General features: G+C 40.8%; 1 long non-coding RNA gene across 1 annotated transcript in view; it reads right to left on the bottom strand.

The window, feature by feature from the left end:
• The window catches only part of LOC135970400 (uncharacterized), an 84,563-nt gene extending 65,452 nt beyond the window's left edge, over positions 1 to 19,111 (bottom strand). The window contains exons 1-2 of the long non-coding RNA XR_010586077.1: positions 18,900 to 19,111; positions 13,622 to 13,769 (exon numbers count right to left, since the gene is read on the bottom strand). This is a non-coding gene — a long non-coding RNA (uncharacterized lncRNA). The remainder of the gene's footprint in view (positions 1 to 13,621; positions 13,770 to 18,899) is intronic.
• Between the last annotated feature and the right edge of the window lie 4,953 nt (positions 19,112 to 24,064).

Raw genomic sequence — 24,064 nt, forward strand, 5'->3', positions numbered from 1 at the left:
GTTGTCACCTCTCACTACCATGCCTGGCTAATTTTTTTGTATTTTTTGTAGAGACAGGATTTCACCAGGTTAGCTAGGCCAGTCTCGAACTCCTGGCCTCAAGTGATCCACCCACCTCAGCCTCCCAAAGTGCTGGGATTATAGGCATGAGCCACTGCACCTGGCCTCAGTGATATTTTCTGAGTAAGCTTCCTAGGTATCCTGTCCACAGAGATTTGAATGAGATCCTTCTAGCCCCTGGACATTTAGAAACAATTATGAAGACATATCCCTCAACCACCTATCTCTTCTATTTAGTCCCACAACGTGTACCACTCATTTTCTCCCTTGCAGATCTTAGACCCCCTCAGACCATGCCTTATAGCCTTCTTTTTTTTTAGTAAATTTTTATCTTAAAATAATTATCAACTCACAGAAAATCGAAATGATAGTACAGAGAGTCCAAGGTACCCTTCACTCAGCTTCTTCCAATCATAAAATCTTATGTAACTATATATAGTACAACAGCAAAACCAAGAAGTTGGTATTAGTACAATATTGTTAACTTGACAACTGGTCATATCCAGTTTTAAACCCCTACTCCATGCCCATTGATTGAAACTCTCCTTGGCTCCTTGACCTTCCAGTACCTTTCTAGATAGGAAATAGTATCTCCTCCTGTGGGGACCTGAAGCTGAGGACCCTAAGACTCAGCTGGACTGTTCAAACTCCTCCAATCAGAGAGACTCTATTCAAATGCTGTTGTCACAAATTCCTATTCTTAGTCTGCCGTATCTCTGCCAAAACCTTATGCCAGAATTTTATTTGAAATCTCAAGGACACTTATTTCGACCTTATTTTTCCCCACAGGTCATTGTCTGAAATGTAAGCTTCTCATCTGTTTTTCCCTACTCTCATTGTCAGGTATCTCCAGGTGTCCTTTTTACCAATCTAACCTTCCACTCTTTTCCTTTCTTCAACTTTTTTCAAGTATACTTTCTGAAATTCCTATTTCATGGTAATTAAACTTTCTTACAGACACACACACACATAGACACATACACACACACACCCCCCTAAACACACCTTCACAGAAAGACAATTGTATTCATTTGTTCTTGCATTGCTACAAAGAACTACCTAAGACTGGGTAACTTATAAATAAAAGAGATTTAATTGGCTCACAGTTTCACAGGTTGTTCCACAGTTCCCCAACATGGCTGGGGAAGCCTCAGGAAACTTACAACCATGTTGGAAGGCAAAGGGGAAGCAGGCATGTTCTACATGGCTGGAGCAGGAGGAATAAAGTAAGTGGGGAGGTGCTACACACTTTTAAACAACCAGATCTCGTAAGAACTCACTCACCATCACGAGATCAGCAAGGGGTAAATCTGCCCCCATGATCCAATCACATCCCACCAGGCCCCACCTCCAACATTGGGGATTACAATTCAACATGAGATTTGAGTGGGGACACAGAGCCAAATCATATCACAACTTTACCATCTTATCTTCAGTAAAACTAGATTTCTTCACAAAGTCACCACCTCCCCAGAAAACCTTCTGAAGTGAAGGACGCTAAACCTTCCTTCCTCCACATCAACAAACCCATTCAAATGACAGTGCCATCAACCAACTATGAGACCGTGGTGGCATCAGTATCCTCACAGTTCTTCAAGTTTTCTTCCAAATCCTTGTTCCTCCATCCTTGCATGAAGACCCTCATGGCATCTGACTATTCTGCCTCCTTCCCACCTGATCGTTGTCCTCTACCAGCTGCTTGACATCCATCATAAGCCTTGGTACCTGTTCATAGCGCACTTCTCTGTCCCATGTCCTGCTATCATAACACCAGTGACCATTAGTGTCCATGTGGAAGACATTTCAAGCACTCTAGATTCCCAGGTTCTTCAGTTTCTGAATTCTAGTGACCTTTACTTTCTCTAAACTCCAGCCTTTCATACCTACAGCCACATCCTAGACTGGATTATAATCCAGAATCCTCCCACATGTGACACCTTGAGCTCTAATACCTACTCTCTGAACTTACCTCATATTTGTTGAAGTTTTTCACATTCACTAGTGCCTTTAAATCTATTTTTGGTGTTATATGTCTATTTCAAGTCCCCTGATGACTCCATTTTCTCCTAACAATCAGTGTCTTCCTAAAGTCACTTCCTTTACTACCTAGTCTAGACCCCATGGTTGATGACTTGAATTCATCACCAACGACCAGGCACTCCCATTCTTATACTGTATGTTCTGTCAAAGTCCCAACACTGCATCACTTCCAAAATCTCTGCTTTATTATTCTATAGCTAGAATGCTTACCACTGGCCTTCAGCGAAACTCTCAATGTCATTCGATGTATCTGTTTGCTTGCCCATAGTAAATTGCTGCTTTATCTTCCATTCTCTTTCAGACCTTTACCACCATTCTTCTCAGTTCCTCTATCCACAGTGTATCTTCACCATTTCCACTTTAATTAGACGGGTTCATGTTTAAGGGACCATTCTGATAGCAGTGAGGTGAGTGTTGGGATAACCAGCCTCCAAGATGGCTCCAATGATCATGGCCTTTTGATATTCATGCCTTTCTATAGTCTCCTTCCTCCAACAGAACATGCATAACCAATAGAGTATGATAGATGTGACAAAAGGTAACTTTTGGGGCTAGGTTATAAAAGGTATTCCTGCTTCTGTCTTGACATCTTGTGTTGTTTGTTCTGGTGGAAGCTAGGCTGCCAGGCCATGAGAGCATTCAAACAACTCTGTAGGGAGGGTTACCAAGGAGGAACTGGGGCCTTCAACTAACAATCCCAACCAGTATGTGAGCCATCAGAGAGTCACCTGGGAAGTGGATCCTCCAATTCCAATCAAAGCTTCAGACAAGTGTGACTCCAGCCAGAATCTTGACCATGACTTCATCAGAGACCCCCAAGACAAAACCACAGAGCTTAAGCGTCTCCTGAATTCCTGACCCACAGAAACTATAAGATAGTGTTTATTAATGTTGCCTTAAGTTACACAATTTTAACATAATTTATAATGCAGACATTCATAACCAACACAGATGGGTTTAAGAGAACAAAACCAGAGGCACACAAATTGGTAAAGAGGTCATAAAATAGTACAGGCAAGTGCTGACGAGAGCTTGAAATAGAGCTGTGGGTTCAGATGGAGAGGAGAGTAGACTCTAACAAATATTCAGGGATATAAATATGCACAAAACTCAGTGGATGTGGGTGTTCCGGGAGCATATAATTATTCTCAGCTTTCTAGCTTTGGTGGCTAGATGCCAAAAATTAAAATAAAATGTGCAGGAGGAAGAGTATGATTGGAGAGAAGGATAAGGAGCTCAGAGTTGTGACTTGGAATCTGAGGTGCACTGAGGTTCTCCGTGGAGATGCCACCAAAGACTCTACAGTGCCCACTTCATTGGTCCCTTTTCAGCCTTTAGCTTTCTGGAGTGCTCTGCCTCATCTGACACTGTCAACTACTTATTACATCTGCACATTTTCTGCTTTCTTAGATCAATACTCTTCTGGTTTTTCTTGAATGCTCACATTTTCTCCCCAATCTCCCTTTCTACTTCTTTTGTGCACCCAAATATTGGTGTGCCACAAGATTCCACCTCAACCTGCTACTCAACTTTCTCCAAAAGCTCTGCATTGTTGCCCAGAATCTAGGATTTGTTTCCTGGGATTCAGCAGAATGAGGTTTTTTGTTTTTTGTTTTTTAAGTGAAGGCAAGTTTATTAAGAAAGTAAAAGAATAAAAGAATGGCTACTCCAGAGGCAGAGCAGAAGCATGAGCTGCTCAACTGAGTATACTTAAGTTATTTCTTGATGATATGCTAAACAAGGGGTGGGTTATTCATGAGTTTTCCAGGAAAAGAGCGAGTATTACTCAGAATCGAGGGTCCCTCCCTATTTTGGACTACATAGGGCAATTTCCGAATGTTTGCCATGGCATTTGTAAACTGTCATGGTGCTGGTGGGAATGTCTTTTAACATGCTAATGAATTATAATTAGAATATAATGAGCAGTGAGGATGACCAAAGGTCACTTTCATCACTATCTTGGTTTTGGTGGGTTTTGGCCGGCTTCTTTACCACATCCTGTTTTATCGGCAGGGTCTTTGTGACCTGTATCTCGTGCCCACCTCCTATCTCATCCTGTGACTGAAAATACCTAACCTCCTGGAAATGTACCCCAGTAAATCTCAGTCTTGTTTTACCCAGCCCCTGTTCAAGATGGAATCACTCTGGGTCGAATGCCTCTGAAATATTTCCCCCCTCCCTTTTACAAGGGAATCCTTAACCCTAAAGGTGGTGAAGGACAGATACATCTTCTGTATCTTCTTCAGGTTGAATAAGGGCAATGATATAGCAGAATGAGCTTTTAAAAACAAATAACCTGATACATTTTCTCTTATGTCTATATATACAAGTTTCTAACTGACATAGTTATAATCTCCTTCACATAAGTTATAATATTCTGTTATGGTTGTAATGCTATATATGTATGTGTGTAGTATATCTCTCTACCTACATCAGTAATATTGAGTAACTGTTAGGTTTGGGGGAATGCATGGCAGTGGACCTCTAAGTCATTAGAATAGTTTGCAAATATTCCTATTGCCCTTCTGGACATATAGAATTGAACTTCCATGCTTCTTTGTCCTTGAAACTAAAGTATGGCCATTTTCTTGCTTTGGCCAATAAAATGGGAAGAAAAGTGACACATGCAACTTCTGGCATGAAAGCATCAATAGCAACCACAGCATTTACCATGTTCTCTTTCCTATATCTTGGTTCTAGGTCCCTGAATGACTAGGGGAGCTGAACTCCCTATGGATGTGAATTAAGTATAAATATGGGAGGGAAATAAGCATTAAGTATAAGTATGGGAGGGAATTATGCAAAGATATTGTTTTTTTTCTTTTTCTATCATATTACTAGTAGGTTATCCCCACAACTACAATAAAATTCCAAGTAATATAAGAGTATGTCTGCTGGCCGGGCGCAGTGGCTCACACCTGTAATCCCAACACTTCGGGAGGCTGAGGCGGGCAGATCACAAGGTCAGGAGATTGAGACCATCCTGGCTAACATGGTGAAACCCCGTCTCTACTAAAAATACAAAAAAACTAGCCAGGCATGGTGGCAGGCGCCTGTAGTCCCAGCTACTAGGGAGGCTGAGGAAGGAGAATGTTGTGAACCCTGGAGGCGGAGCTTGCAGTGAGCCAAGACTGTGCCACTGCACTCCAGCCTGAGCAACAGAGCGAGACTCCATCTTAAAAACAAAGAAAAAAAAAGAAAGCATATGTCTCCTGAAGTTCTGAAGCCCCTTGTATCAAGGGAGTAATAGAAAGTTAATGATCTCAAATACCTAAGCTAACTAAGCACTGCTTATGTATATACGGACCCTCCTAGGTAATACATACTGTGATGGTTAATACTGAGTGTCAACATGATTAGATTGAGGGATACAATGTGTTAACTCTGGGTGTGTCTGTGTTGGTGTTGCTAAAAGAGATTAACATTTGAGTCAGTGGGCTGGGGAAGGCAGATCCACCCTTAATCTGGTGAGCACAATCTAAGCAGCTGCTAGCAAATATAAAGTAGGCAGAAAAATGTGAAAAAGAGAGATGGGCCCAGCCTCCCACCCTACATCTTTCTTCCATGCTGTATGCTTCCTACCCTCGAACATTGGACTCCAAGTTCTTCAGTTTTGGGACTCGGACTGCTCTCCTTGCTCCTCAGCTTGCAGACAGCCTATTGTGGGACCTTGTGATCATGTGAGTTAATACTTAATAAACTCCCCTTTATATCCTATTAGTTCTGTCCCTCTAGGAGAACCCTGACTAATACGCATACCAATCCCAGGAGCGGTAGCTGAAGACTTCCTCCTCCTGTTTTCACACTTAAATAAGAGATAATTAGTTGGTTTAAAGTTATTTTTTTCAATTTCAGTTTTAAAACTTAGGCCAAGTACACAGAATACTTGAAACCTCTTTGGAACATCCTCTGGGCTCTCAAAAATACATGAAATTTTCAGGACACCATCTAAATGTGCAAGATTGTTTAAAGGATATAGTAAAACATTTAGTTCCTTGGTGGTAGTGGAATCAAGCTATGAAAAAACCAAAAGAACCTAATTTTAATATAGTCCTTCTATTATCTCTATGTGTTTATTAAATACCACTATTTTATGACAAGTTGCTTTTTTTTTTTTTTTTTTTTTTTTTTTAATTGAGACAGAGTCTTGCTCTGTCTCCCAGGCTGGAGGGCAAGGGCGCAATCTCGGCTCACTGCAATCTCTGCCTCCCGGGTTGAAGCAATTCTCCCACCTCAACCTCCTGAGTAGCTGGGCCTGCAGGCATGGACCACCACACCCAGCTAATTTTGTATTTTCAGTAGGGATGAGGTTTCACCACGTTGGCCAGACTGCTCTTGAACTCCTGACCTCAAGCGATCCACCCGTCTCAGCTTCCCAAAGTGCTGGGATTATGGGCATGAGCCACCATACCAGGCTGACAAGTTGCTATTATTAATTTTTTCTTAATCTAGGTAAACTTTGGATGATATTAACCCAGGAAAATGTGTAGAATACAGGTAGTTCATGTTAAAATGAGTTTTTCCAAGAGTTTACATAAAATATTGCATGTATACCATTTTAAATAAAAATCCTCTAAGAGTTTCTCAATTTGTTTCATTTCACCACTTCACCTTTTGACTATTCACATACAAGGGAGTTATGGATGAGGGCAAAATTGATCAATAAGGGATCACTCAAGTAAATGAAATCTTTCCAGAATACTGATGGGATCTTCCATATGTCCATATCTTTCCTCAAATGGTTACATTAGCTACATTTTCCCAGAAGATTTTGAGAGAACTCTTAGATAGAATTTTTCAGCACTCTGAAGAACATATGATATGTGTCTTAATCAGCTCAGGTGGCTTTAACACAGTAGCACAGACTGGGTAGCTTAAACAACAGACATGTGTTTCTCACAATCATGGAGGCTGGGAAGTCCAAGATCAAGGTGCCAGTGTCATTGAGTTCTGGTGAGGGCTGTCTCCTGACAGTCACCTTCTGGCTGTGTGCTCACATGGCTTTTCTCTGATGCATATACAGGAAGATTGAGAGGGAAATTTCTCTCTTCCTCTTCTTTAACCCTTTTCCCACTTAGAAAAAAAAATGCAGCTTGCTGCCAGTGCTCATTGAATTTTATATAAACATGCTCTTTGAGACTGAAGCAAATCTGATTTTCAATGTGAAAATAAAATAGAAAAACTGTTCTTGGAGTTATTTCTAAACAGAACTAACATCAGAATCATTTGAATCATCAGAATTATCTATTTCGGAAAAATCAGTTTCATCAAATGAATCTACGGCCAACAACTGCTTGAGAATGATGTTAACATCACGCGTAGGAATGCTACGTTTTCTAGGATTTGACATTTTCAGCAATCGAGAATTACTATATTTGTAAATAGAAGTACCACTACTACAAACAGAATGCTATAAAAAGAATGATGTCTTTTGTTTCCAAAGTTGATACACTAGAGCAATGCAAAAATAATAATAAAAGTGAGATCTTTTGTGGCAAATTATCTTGGGGTAAATGTAGCCACAAGCACTTCTGGTGAGTATTCTCAGGGCAAATGGGAAAAAGGTTAAGAATACTGACACCATTATGAGGATTCACCTTCATGACCTAATTTAAACCTAATTACCTCCCCAAAGCCCTGTTTTCAAGTATCATCCCACTGGGGGTGAGGGCTTTAATGTTGGTAGGGACACCAACATTCTGGTCATAAAATGGTATAACAGTCTTTAACAGTCATATTGTAGATCAACGTAGGCATTGTGAAGCAAAGAATTTAATATCTAGATAACTGAGGTAAAAAAAATACTTGAGAGAAAAAGTTGTCTTCTTTTTGTCTGAATTATTAGATTGCTTACTTACAATAAAACATATTGACTAGGTAATAAGCCAGCTCCACAACGAACCCATAAATGTGTGCAATAATAAAAAGGGCCTAGAAAAGAAAGTTTCCAAACCCTAGAACTAGATCGAATGAGCTACATATGAGGGTATGTGGTTAGGGCAATCTAACCACGTGCAAACTCAACCCATAATGTCTTTTCTCATTACACAATTAAAGAAATGTTGCATAAAAAGTATCCATAATACAAAAGCTACCATTAGGGAGCATGGTAGAACAATTGGTTTTAATTTAAATAATGCATAAGCTTATTATTAGAAATGAATCTTTGGTGTTCTGACAATTTATTACACTGTACTTGGTATTTGGTCCAATATACAAATTTCCTTTCTCTAGAAGATAAACAAGTCATTTCGCAACAAGGGATAAGATAGTGGACAAGATTCCATTCTATGGTGGCCCCAGGAAAATGAACAGACAGTCATGGTACAGCTACTAAATGCTCGAGGAGGGCAAATGTCGGGAGTTATGGACACATTCAAGGGGCACCTGACCCTGTCTAGAAGTTTTGGGAAAATCTTCCTGGAGGGAGTGCTATGCAACTGAGTATGGGTTAGTCATGTGAAGAAATGGGAGTGGGAGTAGGGTGTTCAAGAGGATGGCTGGAGTATTCTAAGCAGAAGAAAGGAGATAAGGCAAGTGGAGGGGAAGATCCCACACACTAAGGGAAAAGCACATGGTTGTATACTCCAGGAGCACAGCCTGAGAGCGGGGGAGCACCCAGAGATGAAACTGGAGGTATCCCATGTAAATGGTACCTGTACATTCATGTTTGGTTTTTCAACATATCTAGGGTATTAGCTGAGTCATCCAAGAAACTTTTGGTATTTTTAAAATGCTACCTTGATCTCAAGATGGAGGATACCAGAGGCTGAGGGGTGGGGGAGATTGAGGAGATGTTAGTCAAAGATTACAAAATGTCAGCTAGACAGGAGGAATAAGTTCAAGAAATCTATTGTACATCATGGTAGCTACAGTCAATAGCAGTACATTATCTACTTGAAAATTGCTAAGAGAGTAGATTTTAAGTGTTCTCACACTCCAAAAATTATAAGGATGTGAGGTCATGCATATGTTAATTAGCCTGATCATGCATATGTTAATTAGCCTGATTTGGCCATTCCATAATATGTGTAGATATATCAAAGCATCATGTTGTATGTTATAAATATGTAATTTTTTGTCAATTTAAAAAGATAAACATTTCTTAAAAGATCGAGAGTAGCTTCATTTTACTTCTATAACCGTAATATATTTGCCATTTAAAATCTGTCTAGTTTTTCTTAATAATATTTCCATTCATGTCTCAAGAGTTTAGGTACTATTCTTTGATTTTTGTTTTTGTTCTTGTTTAATTTAACCTAACGTTATTGACATGTTGGAGCAATTGATCAACTGTCAGCTATAAATACTTTCTAGGTCTTAAATTCACATGAAATATTTAACATTTTATTGAATATCATCAGTAGTTGGTACAAAACAGAGAAAGAAAATATATTTATGTATTCATTCAACAAATATTTAGAGTGCTCACTATGTGCCAGGCACTGTGCTAACACCAGAGAAACAGCAGTAAACAAAAAAGAGCGAAATTATGGAGTTTACTTTTTAGAAGACAAACAAAAATATACAGACACACAAAACCAGGATTCGTGAGTAAAATATATCATATGTGATGGCAAACACTATCTTAAGTATGGGATCAAGATGAACACCACCAGTGATATCACGTGGCTGGCAGGGATGTCCTGCTGTCATGTAATAAGAAAGGGCACTTTACCACTGTGCTAGCTTTCTAAAATCCAGAGCCCCAGGCTAATCATAAGAAAATACACAGACCCAAATTGAGGGAGGTTTCTCAAAATACTTACTACTCATCAAAATTGTCAATGTCATGAAAAACAAGGAACGATTGATAATCATAAATCTCAAATCTTAAGAGACTATGGAAACATACAAATGTAATGCAACATGGTATCCTGGGTGGGACTCCGGAACAGAAAAAGGATAATGGAAAAATGGGTCAAATCCAAAGAAAGTCTGGGGTTTAGTTGATAGAAATTTACTAATGTTGGTTTATTAGCTTTGACAAACATATCAGGGTATATGTGAAATAAAATTAGGGAAACTGAAGCTGGGTGAGGAGAGTCTGTGAGAATTCTCTGTACTATCTTCACAACTTTTCTATAAATCTAAGCCGTCCCCAAAGAAAAAAGTCTATTATTCCTATACAACCTCTACAACATAAAGAAAAATATGTAATAAAAGAAAAAACATAACAAAAATGTACAAGATCACTATGAGAAAATTATAAAACTATCAGACAACATTAATGATGACCTAAATAAATGAAGAGAAATGCCATTTTATGCATAGAAACTTTCAATGTAATAAGAATGTAAATTCTCCCTAAATTAATCTATAAGTTCAATGTAATTTCAATCAAAATACTGATAAAATTTTTCACAGATCTCAAGAAACTGATTCTAAAAAGCATATGAAAAAGCAAAGAGACAACAAAAGCCAATTCCAATATCAAAGAACAGAAGTGATCATAAAGCTGCAGTAAGTAAAGCAGTGTGGCATTTTTATAGATGTTAGTGAATAAAACCAGCGGAACAGAACTGGTGCTGTGGCTCACACCTGTAATCTCAGCATTTTGGGAGGCTGAGGTGGGTAGATCACCTGAGGTCAGGAGTTAGAGATTAGCCTGGCCAACATGGAGAAACCCCATCTCTACTAAAAATACAAAAATTAGCTGGGCCTGGTGGTGCACGCCTATAGCCCAGCTACTCAGGAGGCTGAGGCAGGAAAATCACTTGAACCTGGGAGGCCGAGGTTGCAGTGAGCCGAGATTGTGCCACTGCACTCCAACCTGGGTAACAAAGCAAGACTCTGTCTCAAAAAAAAATTACAAAAATTATCTGGGCATGGTTGAGGGCTCCTGTAATCCCAGTTGCTCAGGAAGCTGAGGCAGGCGAATTGCTTGAACCCAGGAGGCAGAGGCTGTAGTGAGCCGAGATCGTGCCACCACACTCCAGCCTGGGTGACAGAGTGAGACTCCATCTCAAAAACAAAACAAAACAAAATAAGCAAACAAACAAAAGCAAGTGGAACAGGATAAAAAGACCAGAAACAAATATGTATATGCATACATACATGAATACACATATAAATATATGCACATGTATGGCGAGAAAGCAGAGAAATTTAGATTTGCTAATAAACAAATAAGAGAAAAGAGGGTATGCAGTGGAGAAGGGGTGGAGGCAGGAGGTTCGATGGCAAGGCCAGGGAAGGCATCGGAGAAGGTGACTTGTGAGGAGAGACCTGAGTGGAGGGAGGTAGCCATACACAATGATCTGGGGGAAGAGCACTCGGGCAGAGAGACCAGCAAGTACAAAATGCCCTGAGGCAGAAGCTTGCCTGCTGTGTCTGAGGAACAGCAAAAAAGACAGTAAGGTTGGAGAAAAGTGAAAAAGGAGGGGAGAAGTCACCGAAGAGTCAGAGAGGTGGTGGAGGAAACCAGCCATGTGGGGTCTCACGGGTCAGACCCTAAGTGAGGCAGGAACATTAGAAGGCTTTGAACAGAGGAGTAACACGCTCTATCAAAATGTATTCCAGCTGTCATTTTCAAAATAGACAAGGGCAAGTGGGGAAGCAGAGTTGGTCCAAAGTAGCAAGAGTGATGAGAAGGGTTAAATCCTGATGACATTTCAAATGTAGAACTGACTAGATCTGTTGACAGACTAGATATGGGAAAAGCAAGGATGACTCTGAGCATTTTGGCCTCAGCAGTGGAAGAATGAAATTGCTATTAATGAAGAGGTGAAAGAATACTGGAGAAGCCGGTTTAGTGGAAAGAATGGAAGCTCAGTTTTGAACAGGTTCAGTTGGGAATGCCTGTAAGACACCCATATGAAAATGTGGATAGGCAGTCAGATGAATGAGTCTGTATTTTACCAGAGAATTTGACTAGAGATATAGATTTGGGAATCAAGTAAGCAAATAAGTGGAATTTAAAGCCATATGATTCCATAGCATTAGAGGGTGATTATAAATATTAATGTGTGAATGGATCACCTGGGAATCTCACTTAAATGCAGATTCTGAGTCAGTAGGTCTGGGGTAGGGCATGTCTAACACTCTACAAGGTGAAGCTGACATTGCTAGCTCCCAACTTTGGCTAGTAGGAAGGACCTAAGAGGTGAGAGCAGATGAAGAAAAGAGATACATAGTCTGGCCGGGCACAGTGGCTCATGCCTGTAATCCCAACACTTTGGTAGGCCAAGGTGGGCGGATTGCTTGAGCCCAAGAGTTTGAGACCAGCCTTTGCAACAAGGTGAAACCCCATATCTACAAAAAATACAAAAATTAGCCAGGCGTGGTGGCATGCACCTGTACTTTCAGCTACTCAGAAGGATGAAGTGGGAGGCTTGCTTTAACCTGGGAGGTGGTGGGTGCAGTGAGCCACGATCGTGCCACTGCACTCCAACCTGGGCTGGGCAATAGAGTGAGACTCTGTCTAGAAAAAAAAAAAAAAAAAAAAAAGAGCGAGAGAGATACTGAGTCTGAATTCTGAGGTTCTCCCACACTGAGAGGTTGGATAATCAGCAACGGAGATCGAGGATAAAGAGCCAGAGGCAAATGAGAAAGCAAGTATGTGCATTGTCCCAGAAGAAAGAGGAAGTGATCCACTCTGCACATGCTTCTGATAGGTCATGCAGGATGAGGACTGAGAACTCTGAGAACTGATCACTGGGTTTGGCAGTGCGTTTAAGTCATCAGTGACTGACAAGAACAACTGCAGGGGCGCATCTGATTGGGATGGGTTCAAGACAGAAGGGGAGAGGAGAAATTGGAGGCAGCTGATACAGTGACCTCTTTCAAGGAGCTTTGCTGTAAAGGGAATAAGAAAAATAAAGATATAACTGAAGGATAAAGAAAAGTCAAAATAAAATCTTTTTTTTTTTTTAGACGGAGTCTCGCCCTGTCGCCCAGTCTGGAGTGTGGTGGCGCCATCTCGGCTCACTGCAAGCTCCGCTTCCCAGGTTCAGGCCATTCTCCTGCCTCAGCCTCCTGAGTAGCTGGGATTACAGGCGCCCGCCACTGCACCTGGCTAATTTTTTGTATTTTTAGTAGACACAGGGTTTCATCATGTTAGCCAGGATGGTCTCGATCTCCTGACCTCGTGATCCGCCCACCTTGGCCTCCCAAAGTGCTGGGATTACAGGCGTGAGCCACTGCGCCCGGCCCCAAAATAAGATCTTTTAAGGTGGGAGGAAAAAATATTTTTATGCCAATGGGAGCAATCAGCAGAGAGAAACAATGATGCAGGGAGACGGGGACAATGCTGGGACAATGTGCTAGAGTGGGCAAGAGGAAAATGGGAGCTTGTGCTTGAGTGGAGGCACTGGCTTTACCAGGTGAACAGCAGGCCATAGTTTCAAGCAATCTAGAATTCACAGGCTTCTAGACAGGTAGGTGAGGAGATTCAGGGAGGATGGGAGCAATCTCCCCTGATTGCATCTTTTTTCTTTCCGTTGAAATAGAAGTAGGATTATTAGCTAAGAGGGAGAATGGGGGAGGTTTGAGGCTAGAGAAGAAGGAATGAACTACTCACCTTAGAGAGTGGGAAAATGACTGGATTAGAGAAATCCGGTGTGACTACTGGGCAGGGCAGCATTAAGTGTCCACTTGAGGTTAACAGTTGGGAATTTAAAGTGAGGCCAGTCAGACTGGCTGTTGTTCTTCTCCAGCCACATTCAGCCCTGTGGGTCAAAACACAGAGAAAGCATGGAGCTGGGTCAGCAAGACTGTGGTTTAACCACAAAAATCAATTTTAAAAGTCTCATGTGAGTCAACAACCATGCCAGACACTGACATCACAATAATATAATAATAATAACAATTAGAGAACTTTTCCTGTATGCCAAACAACATGCTGAGCTCTCTATCAAAAAGAATATTCACAAAATAAAGCCTATGACAGAGAATGAATGCTATTAGCACCATTTTATAAGTGAAGGAACTGAGGTTAAAGTGAACAAACAGCTCGCTCAAACTCATATGTTTAGTAACAGAAATAACTGAAAGTTGAATGCAGTTCTTGGTCAGCTCTGAGACTAGTGAGGACAGCCACTAGAAAAGGGGTTGGGGTCCTGAGCAAAATATGCTACAGGAAGTCCAGGAACACAGAGCAAGCTACTTTTATTTTAAAAACTAAGAAAACAAAACAAAACAAAAACCAAATTCATACATTTGTAGCAAAAATCGGTGGATCTGAAGATTTAATGAAAAGTGCACATTTCCATATGTATGAATATATTAATCATTTGTGCTCTAGTTGAATGGCAGTTACCCCAGATATGACAGGGGGGATGCCCTCCCCGCACCTTGGGAGTGACCCAGAATGACTGTGCTTCTTATGCAGCGATTTCAGGACTCCACGACCTTGGCCACCCATGCAGGCTTCCCACAAATTCCCTCCTCAAAGATATTTTGGGAGAAAACAAATTTCAGGACTTCAGATGTGTGCCTTTATCTTGATGTCACTTCCATAGCTTTAGATACCAGAGCCTATAATGGGTAAAATAAGTGAAAAGAGGTTTTCTTATGTCAGGTTTATTTTAGGGATTCCTAATACAAAGGGTTGGAAGGTCCTTTCTTGAAATGGCTCGTATGGAAAGGAAACCTAGAAACTAATTCTGTAATGCTTTCTTTGGAAAAGTGGCTACTAACTTCTAGCACGAAAGACCAGACAGGTATCTGTATGTTCTGTTTGGGCCTATGATGTACCAGCTGGGCTAGCCAGTTTACAAATGTGTTCTTCTTTAGTCTGCTCATTGGCCCTGGGAAATGGCATTTGCAGCTTGATAAATTGCCCAAGGGCTCTCAGGTAGAAGAAGACTGAGCTAGGGTTACAGGTAGAAGAAGACTGAGCTAGGATTTTAACCCACCACTTAAATAAAGCCCTCAGCCAATCAACAGGAGACAAACTCTACCTCGATTAGCTTTTTTTTTTCCCATTCCTTCTCCTTCTTCTTCTTTGCCTAGCAGAATCTCCTCTCAAAGCTTTAGAAATGACTCAACTTTTTCAACATAATTCAAAAATATGCTTCAAACCTTTACTCTTTTTCCCCTAAATCAGAAAACAAAACTTTATTAGCAGGTGAGTTTTCTCCTAGGCACTTTGTGGACTATAAATAAGGCCACAAATAATAATAATGGAAAAGAAAACAAATAGATAATGGCAACTGCCTAGGCTGCCAGGCAGCATGCAGTGGCCAGTTGAGCCTCGCCATTCTTTAAAGATAGAGAGTCTTGCTCTCCAGATGCAGGAAAATTAATAAATACCCTTGGGGTAATTAAAGGCTGCTCCACCCACATGATAAAGGGGTGCCATGAATTTCGTTCTCCAGCCCTCTCACCTAAGACACACTTACACTAGGCGTTCATAAAAGTTTTATGAAGCTAATTCCCGTTACAAAGAAAGCTCCTGCAGATGGACAGGAATGTAATAGTGCTTTAGCTAAGATGCCATATTCAAGGCAGCACACGGATATGTAAATTTATGCTTCCTTTGGGCAAGGCAAATAAAGCCATGATGCCATAAAGAATGGAAATACGCTCTGAAGGCCGAAGGAATCCCAGAAGTTCCTCCAGTTTGTCCGGAGCTGCCTTCCTGGAGTAGGTCTTTCGCAGTTCACAGGTGTGCACATTCTATGAACCTGAGAGTACTCACTGGTCAGAGAGCTCCGGCAGCCCTTTCTACCAGGAACTGAGTTCTCCCCTAGTTCTTATACACCTCTGAGTCAAGCCTTAGGGTAAGTCCAGGTGCCAAGAACATCCAGTCTCCACAGTGGGGAAATCACATCCTTAACATAACAAGATTAACTAGGAAGACAGGTGAGGTAAGCCATGCATTTGTGCCAACCTGGTGTATTAAAATGCCCTGCCCAGCAACAGCTCTGATGCCATGTCAAACTGACTGGAGCTGCTTCCTGGCAGAAGTCCTCAGTGACTCAATTCAGAAGGAAGACCAACATAAGATGAGAGAGAAAAAGTCAGTTTCCAAACCTTCTTCAGGGGATCAAGAAGCTGAAGTCACAGAGTGTTAATGAAGCCCTTTGGGAAATCACAGAGAGCACAATAAACAAACAGGAGAGTCAGAGTGGAGTTTTCTTTTGCTGGTGTGTTTCAGTGTCATTGAATAAAACCAGAGCCCACTCTCCAGGCACTGACAACCAAGGACTGACCCCCATGAGTCCACAGGGCACAGTGGCCAGCTTGCTATTGAGTTTGTGCGTCTTCCCCTCTGGGATTCCTGTGTGTCTGCCTGACTGACCTCCAGTGGAGCCTTTCAATCAGTAAGGTTCTCTTGATGAGAAAGGTTCCCTTGTGCTGCTCAGGATCCCAGGCTCCCAGGCGATTCTTGGTCTGATCCTCCCTAGTAAACTCATGTGACTGGGAGAACTTGCTAGCTTATTTTGTTTTCACAATAGGACAGCTTTCTCACAAAAGCATCCTAAAGACTCAATCATTTAGGATTCCAAGTTTTTATTCTTAAGGAGAATGGCAGCCCTTTAAAATGTGCCTTGCATCAGAGAGAGGTGACGAGAGAGGTGAGGGAGGTAATGGTGGGTAAAACCTTTAAAAAATGGACAAGTAATTCCATTAAAGTAATTAGGGCAAAGGTCCTAAAAGAGACCATGTTAAGAAACCTGATTCAAGTGCTGTAATTTAGCTAAGTGTGTTGCTAAGTAATTCCAGGATTACTCAGCAGCTTACTATCCTCTTTTGGAGTTTCCCTTGATAAGATGTTTCCTTAATGAGCTTGCAGGTGCTCATCTTCCTAAACCTGAGAAGGTCGGGGAAAAAAAGGTATCACAACCAGAGAGAGTGAGATAATTTTCTCTGCTTTTACCTCTCTGTAAGAAATATCCCCCCACCCATCACCTCCCTTACCCTTTAGATACCTCTTCATTCTAGTTTAAGTCTTTGATTTCAAGGAACAGAGATCCACTGAAATTAATTCAAACAAAGACAGGGAGAAGGAGAAAGAGGATTACATAAGATAAAAGACCGCCCACCAAACTCAGCAGAATCACATGCAAATTGGAACTGGAACCTCAGAGGGTCTCAGAAATGGGACTGCTCCTCTGCCCCCTCTCTCTGCACCACTGTGTCTTGTATTTCTGCTTCTTGTGCACATCCCTTCCATTCTCCTCACTGCCTCTGCTTCCTGAGCGACAGAATAATGCCTGCAGATATTTCAAAAACTAGCTTGAGAATTGCCTTAGCTGCTCTGCCACTTACCAGCTGTGTGACCTTAGGAAAGTGAACGCATCTAAGACCTGGTTTCCTCATTTTCTAATGAAGATAGCGCTATTGCCCACCTGATAGGATTAGTCCAGTGCTTGGCACACAGGAAGCATGTCAGAAGTTGCAGCAACTAGCATTATTGTTGTGGCTGCTGCTGACAACATCTTTCTTTTCTTTCTCTCTCTCTTTTCTTTCTCTCTCTCTCTTTCTTTTCTTTCTTTCTTTCTTTCGTTCTTTCTCTCTCTCTCTTTTTCTTCTTTCTTTCTCTCTCTCTCTCTCTCTCTCTTTCTCTTTTTCTTTCTTGCTATCTTTCTTCTTTTTGACAGAGTCTCACTCTGTCACTCAGGCTGGAGTGCAGTGGTGAGATCTCGGCTCACTGCCACCTCTGCCTCCCGGGTTCAAGCGATTCTTCTGCCTCAGCCTCCTGAGTGGCTGGGCCTATAGGCACACACCACCACACTCGGCTAATTTTTGTGTTTTTAGTAGAGACGGGGTTTCATCATCTTGGCCAAGATGATCTCGAACTCCTGACCTCATGATCTGCCTGCCTGGGCCTCCCAAAGTGCTGGGATTACAGGTGTGAGCCACCACACCCAGCCACAACATCTTCTTTCTATACACTGGTTTCTTATATATGACCAGTACTTGGCTGTGCCCACACTTTCTGCTCATTGATCATAATGGATGCTTCACTTGAGTATTAAACCCAGAGCTCAGCCACATTTCACCCTCCAATTTCCCTGATTTAAGTAGCCTGTTCAGACGTACTCTAACCGCAGGTGCCCACAGTGCTCTCCTGCACCTCAGTTACTCTTGACTTCGTGGCCACAGCTGACAAACAGCACCTGAACCTAGGATCATGGCAACTTAGAATGTTTGAGTCAGTTTCTATTACATTCACAACTACGGAGATGGTTAAAAGGACAGAAGCCTTCAGTGGGCAGTTGGTTTGGGGTGGCCTGGGCATTTTTTTCACTATATCAATATTCAAGAGATTTAAATTTTTTTAATTTAAAATTGAGATAATAAAAATATGCCTACAGTAAGGTTCACTCTATTCAGTGTACAGTTGTCAGATTTTGACATCACATACAAGTCATGTAACCACCACTATAACAAGATGCAGAACAGTTTTATCACCCGGAAATGTTCCCCCATACTCCTTTGTGGCAGACACTCTATTCTAAAACACTCCCTAGGTGACTGTGATGGGCAGCCATGCAGGGGAATCACTGATATGACCCCAAACCTTTTATAAATGGAAAAGTTACATGACTTGCCCAAGATCATGCTGCTTGTCAGCTGGGGCTAAGACAGAACCTAGGTCATCATTTCTCAATTTTACTTTCTTCCAACACACACCACTTATTCTAAAATATCCGGGTCCATGGTGGTTTCTCCAAGTAAAAACATACCTATGAAATAAATAATAAAACAAAATAAACACAAACTGAGATGAAGAAACCCCAAATTAAAACAGAATGAAATAAAACAACCACAACAGATAATCCTAAGATTCCTTAAATTTACCTGAACATACTCAGAAGCAATAGCAAGATAGGAAAGAAGGATTGTACCTTATTTCCAGGACAAAATGCTGCTCTTTTCTTTCTTTTTCTCTTTGCAAACACTGTGTGTCCTACCCAGTGCTAAAACATACCTATGGCAAGTCACCTCTAGGTGTAATGTGCAGAAAACTGAGAAACTGTGGGGAAATTAAAAACTTAACTACACAACTTAACTTCCTTCTTCTCTTTTTATGCCTCTGATCTGGACAATGAAAAGAGGCACACTTGGAGAAAAACATGCCACAAATATCTGAGGATGACTGGCAGACAGTCCTGATCCAATTATGGCCCTAATGATCAGCCTATAAATAAAGCAGCTTTGCCTCTTTTAGATGAGCTTGCCAAAGATAGAAGTCATTTTGTCTTGAGAAGCTCACAGCCCTACCCAGGGGTTGGGCCAAGTAAGGCCACAGAAGTTTCAAACCCTCTGTGTTTTTCAAGGGAAAACCACCAGAGCTTCAGGTGGGTGTGCCCACATATGGCAGGACAACGTGTGGGAAAGACCCATCCTGGGGGTAAAGAGCATTTGCTGCTTTGCTGTGTGTGTGCCAGAAGCCAAAGTCAAGAATCACTTGAAATCCTAGGCATGGACTCAAAAGAGAACAGCAAGCAAGAGTCATCACTTCTAACAATGTGAACCTTTCATGAAGTCTGAAGTAATTTTCCACCTGGAGATTTTTTTTTTTTTTCATCTTCTCTCCTGTCTGCCTCTCTGCAGGAAATGCCCCAGGAGGGCTCTCCATTCCCATGGGTCTTTAGGTGTTCCACAGAACCTCAGGCCTAAATCCTAAGCAGTCTGCTTTTCTTTCTTTTGTCTGTGACGCTACCAGCCCATTCCTGAGGTTAATGGCGATCTTATAAAGCCATGGCGGGAGACCTTTCTGTGACCTTGAACACAGAGTAGTACTCATTGAGAATTAACTTCCAACCATGTGCCTGGCTCTCTCTGGCATTCGAGTGCTGTACCTGGATGCTAGCACCAAACTACCAGGGTCTGAATCCTGATTCCACTATGTTTCTTTAAAGCATGTTGGTGGACAAGCTATTTAGCCTCCTTTGGGTCTCAGTTTACTCATCTGAAAATTGGGTGCAATCATATTACCAACCACAAAGCGGGGTTGTATGAAAAGGAAAATACCCAGCAAACTGAACACTATTATCTTGGGGGAAACTTCAAAACACTCTAGTCCATTCTGGCTTCCTTAAGTAATACTGTATTTGAAGTATCTCTTGCTGGGGACAGGCAACTGAGAACAAACAGTTACAAGGAATTTATGAACACTCTTAAATATTTAACTTAAAAATCATTTTTTCTGTGCTTCACCAAACTATTCAAAAATATATAAAAATGAGCAATTTGCCCAGAATTTTAAAGAAAATGGCTAAAGAAAAACTCTTCTGAATGCCCATGCCCAAATGTTTTTGCCGTTATTCAACCTACGAGACCACATCACCATTCCCAACATTCCTATCAAACTATGGGTTAATTTTAGAGTATCAGAGTTTAAAAACAGAGCATTTTTCCCCATTGTCCTTCCTGCCATTAACTGTGCCACACCGGACAAATGTGTTCCCCATCTGTGCTGATGAGGAGCACGTATGTGACTGTTATGTTTGTGCTATTTTTAATTTCCCTACAGTTTCTCAGTTTTCTGCACATTATATCTCAAGAATACCTAAAGAGGCACCTGTATGGAATGAAAAGCAAAACTTGCCCATCTTCAGGCTCTGCTTCTCCTTCAAAGTTGGTTTGAGAAGGGGAGAATCCGTTGTGCTATCAAAGCCTGGCAATTCTTGGTGAGGATGTGTTTCAAGAAGCACCACGTGAGCCAACTGTGCAGGATGAGCTCTGCACTCCGTTTTTCACCTAAAATTTCTTGCATTGCATCTTACACAACAACAGCATAAAGAGATGTGTGAAAAGTTTCAGAAGTGTCCTACAATGGACACAGCTCTGCCAACAACTAGCTGTATGACCTTGAGTAAGAAACATGGTCTCTCTAAGTCTCTGCTCTATCAGCTGTCAAAGAGTTTGCAGGACTGTTCCGAGCGTTGACTAGCATATGTAAAGTATTGGCACATGTAAGTGCTTACAAAATTGAACTGTTTATTATTATGAGACTCCAACTCAGTCCACTAGCATCAAGCACTATTTCATAGGTATCAAGGGTTTTAACTACAAAGAAAAAGGCAACAATCTCTATGTAGTTGGGTTCTTTCTGCTCTAACACAAGGGCAGAGCTAAGAGTGAACAGCTCCCAGGCCAGATTCACCATAAAGAGCTCAAGGGAGGGTTTTGTTTTGCTTTTGTTTTTGTTTTTTGCAGTGGAGATTGCCACATATGAACAGACAGTAGCAAATAAGTATATTACAATTTAATTGTTCAAATATGTATTTAGAATTTCTGTATAAAGTAATATCCCTTTCAGAAAGAGACATAGGAATTTATTAACTAGATTGAAATGCCTTTTATAAAATCATCATCGATTTTTTAAGCCTTAAAGGACTTGTTGCTTCGCTTCTTCCATTTTCACTTGACTTGGTTCTTTATTTGATCAGACTGCAAGCTAGTTGGAGCTGGTTTTCTAAGAGCTAGTACACCTTCCTACATCAACATGGAAAAGTGAATTAATCATGAAAGCTGTTTGAGACATTGTGTAGGCACCACGTGAGAAGACCTGTTTGCTTAGTCAATGCCAAAGACCCATGTTTTTATGTACACTTTTCTCTATATTCTCAATATCAATATTATCTGAATTCCTTTAATCTGGCCAAACAATATAGAAGAGACAGGAATTCCAGGACAAATAGATGAATTGGTATAGTGTTTAAAAGCACAGGCATCCCAGCTAATAGATGAGATATAAGATCAATGTATTGCAGATGAGCAAACAAGTCTAAAACTAAAACTATAATGATGAATCCTGAGTACTTACTCAAAAATAAAATTTTGTTTCTCTTGGGGTTTATTCGATACTATCTGAAGAAAAGTATAACATTCATGCTATAGAAGAATGGGAAAATTACTTGGAGGGGAAATCTTATCTATAGTCAATTACAGAATTTTTCTGGCATGTTACTGGGCTCCACAAAGAGCTGTCAACAATTAACTTGACACACTTAGGGATCATCTAACTTTCAGTGCAGATATTCAGTATGCTAAATGTAAGACTCATTGTCATTACAACTCCACAAATGCTTATTTTGCAGTAATTACAGACGTAGGTGTTCAGCAAAGTGAGCAGAGTGGTTAAGATGAATATATATTCCCAGCTCCTAAAGCAGCCCAAATCATGTGCTGGGAGATAAGGCCAACACGGAAATGGCAAAACAAGGAAGCAGGGAGCAGGAATAAAACTGGTGGAGAAGGCCAGGCACGGTAGCTCCAGCCTGTAATCCCAGCACTTTGGGCGGCCCAGGCGGGTGGATCGCCTGAGGTCAGGAGTTCAAGACCAGCCTGGTCTTGACATGGTGAAACCCCGTCTCTGCTAAAAATACAAAAATTAGCTGGGCATGATGGTGGCCGCCTGTAATCCCAACTACTTGGGAGGCTGAGGCAGGAGACTCTCTTGAACCCAGGGGCCAGAGGCTGCAGTGAGCCAAGATCGTGCCATTGCACTCCACCCTGAGCGACAAGAGAGAAACTTCGTCTAGAAAAAAAAAAAAAAAAGGCGATGGAGAAAGTAAAAATTGGCATTAATCATACTTTTTCAGAATCTATCAGAATCCTTTAAAAGTTTGTACCTTTTACTCAGTAATTCCATATTTATAGAAATTTACAATAAGAATGATGATGTCTAAAACTTCACGCACAAAAACATTTTAAAAAAGGACAAATATTGAAATATTAAAATATTTATATTTATATTGTTATTATTAATTTATGCAAATATAAAAACAATTATAGCAAGGACAAATTAGAAACAATTAGAATTTCAAACAAGCAGCCATTAGTTAAATAAATTATGTCACCTCCTAAAAAGGAATAGTATGCAACCTAGAAAAATTATGCTTCAGGAAAATATTTATTGACTCGAAGACAATATGATATATGTTTAAGGAAATAATATGAGATATAGAACACCCTGTACTGTACACTATTAATCATATAATCCATAAATAAATATAAATATGATAAAACATATGGTCATAGCCTCAATACTTCTGAAGGACGCTGGATGAAGATGATGACAATGAACCATTAAAGGGATTTCATCTCCTTTTTCTGGCTCTGTGAGACCTGAAAACCAGGAACATAAATATCAGAAAGACTATACATAATTTTTTTTTTCGCTTTTTTTCTTTTACTTTAAGTTCTGGGATACATGTGCAGAATGTGCAGGTTTGTTACATAGGTATACACGTGCCATGGTGGTTTGCTGTACCCATCAACCCTTCATCTAGGTTTTAAGCCCCACATGCATTAGGTATTTGTCCTAATGCTCTCCCTCACCTTTCCCCCCACCCCTGACAGGCCCCAGTGTGTGATGTTCCCCTCTCTGTCTCCATATGTTCTCATTGTTCAATAGAAAGACTATACATTTTTTTTTACAGATACTAAACGATTACAGTAGTGTCACCTTCTTAGTTCCCAGATTAAATAGATACATTTAAGGTCATAAAACATGTGCAAAAAGGAGGCCGTAAAAGAATAGCCCAATGTACTCCTGACATCATCACCTTACCAAAATTAATTTTGTACTGTAGGAACAATATTAATTACCATGACGTTTAACTGGAAAATAAACATGTTATTTAAAATCTAGGACATCTGTTAGGAATGCAAATTGAAAAAGTAAGCAGGCTAAGGGAAATGCCAAGATGTGCCCAGCTCTTGCCAAAGAGATCTTTAACCTTTATGTACAAACTCAAGTTCACGCTGATCTTTGATGCAATAAAAAATGTACTGTACACCATGAGACGAATCACCATAAACATTGTGGACTGTCATCCTGTGGAAGTGTGGGAGGCCACCTGTTCTTTGTACAAAGGACACAGACACTGGTGCTGGGACCTGAAACTCAGACGAGGAAGAGAACTCAATAGGGACGTTGCCCCAGACCCTGCCCGGCTGATTTTTGGTGCAATAAAAAATGTACTGTACATCATGAGACGAATTGCCGTAAATATTGTGGACTGTCATTCTGTGGAAGCATGGGAGGCCACCTGTTCTT

Source organism: Macaca fascicularis, chromosome 4, assembly GCF_037993035.2.
Source record: "Macaca fascicularis isolate 582-1 chromosome 4, T2T-MFA8v1.1".
NCBI lineage: Eukaryota > Metazoa > Chordata > Mammalia > Primates > Cercopithecidae > Macaca > Macaca fascicularis.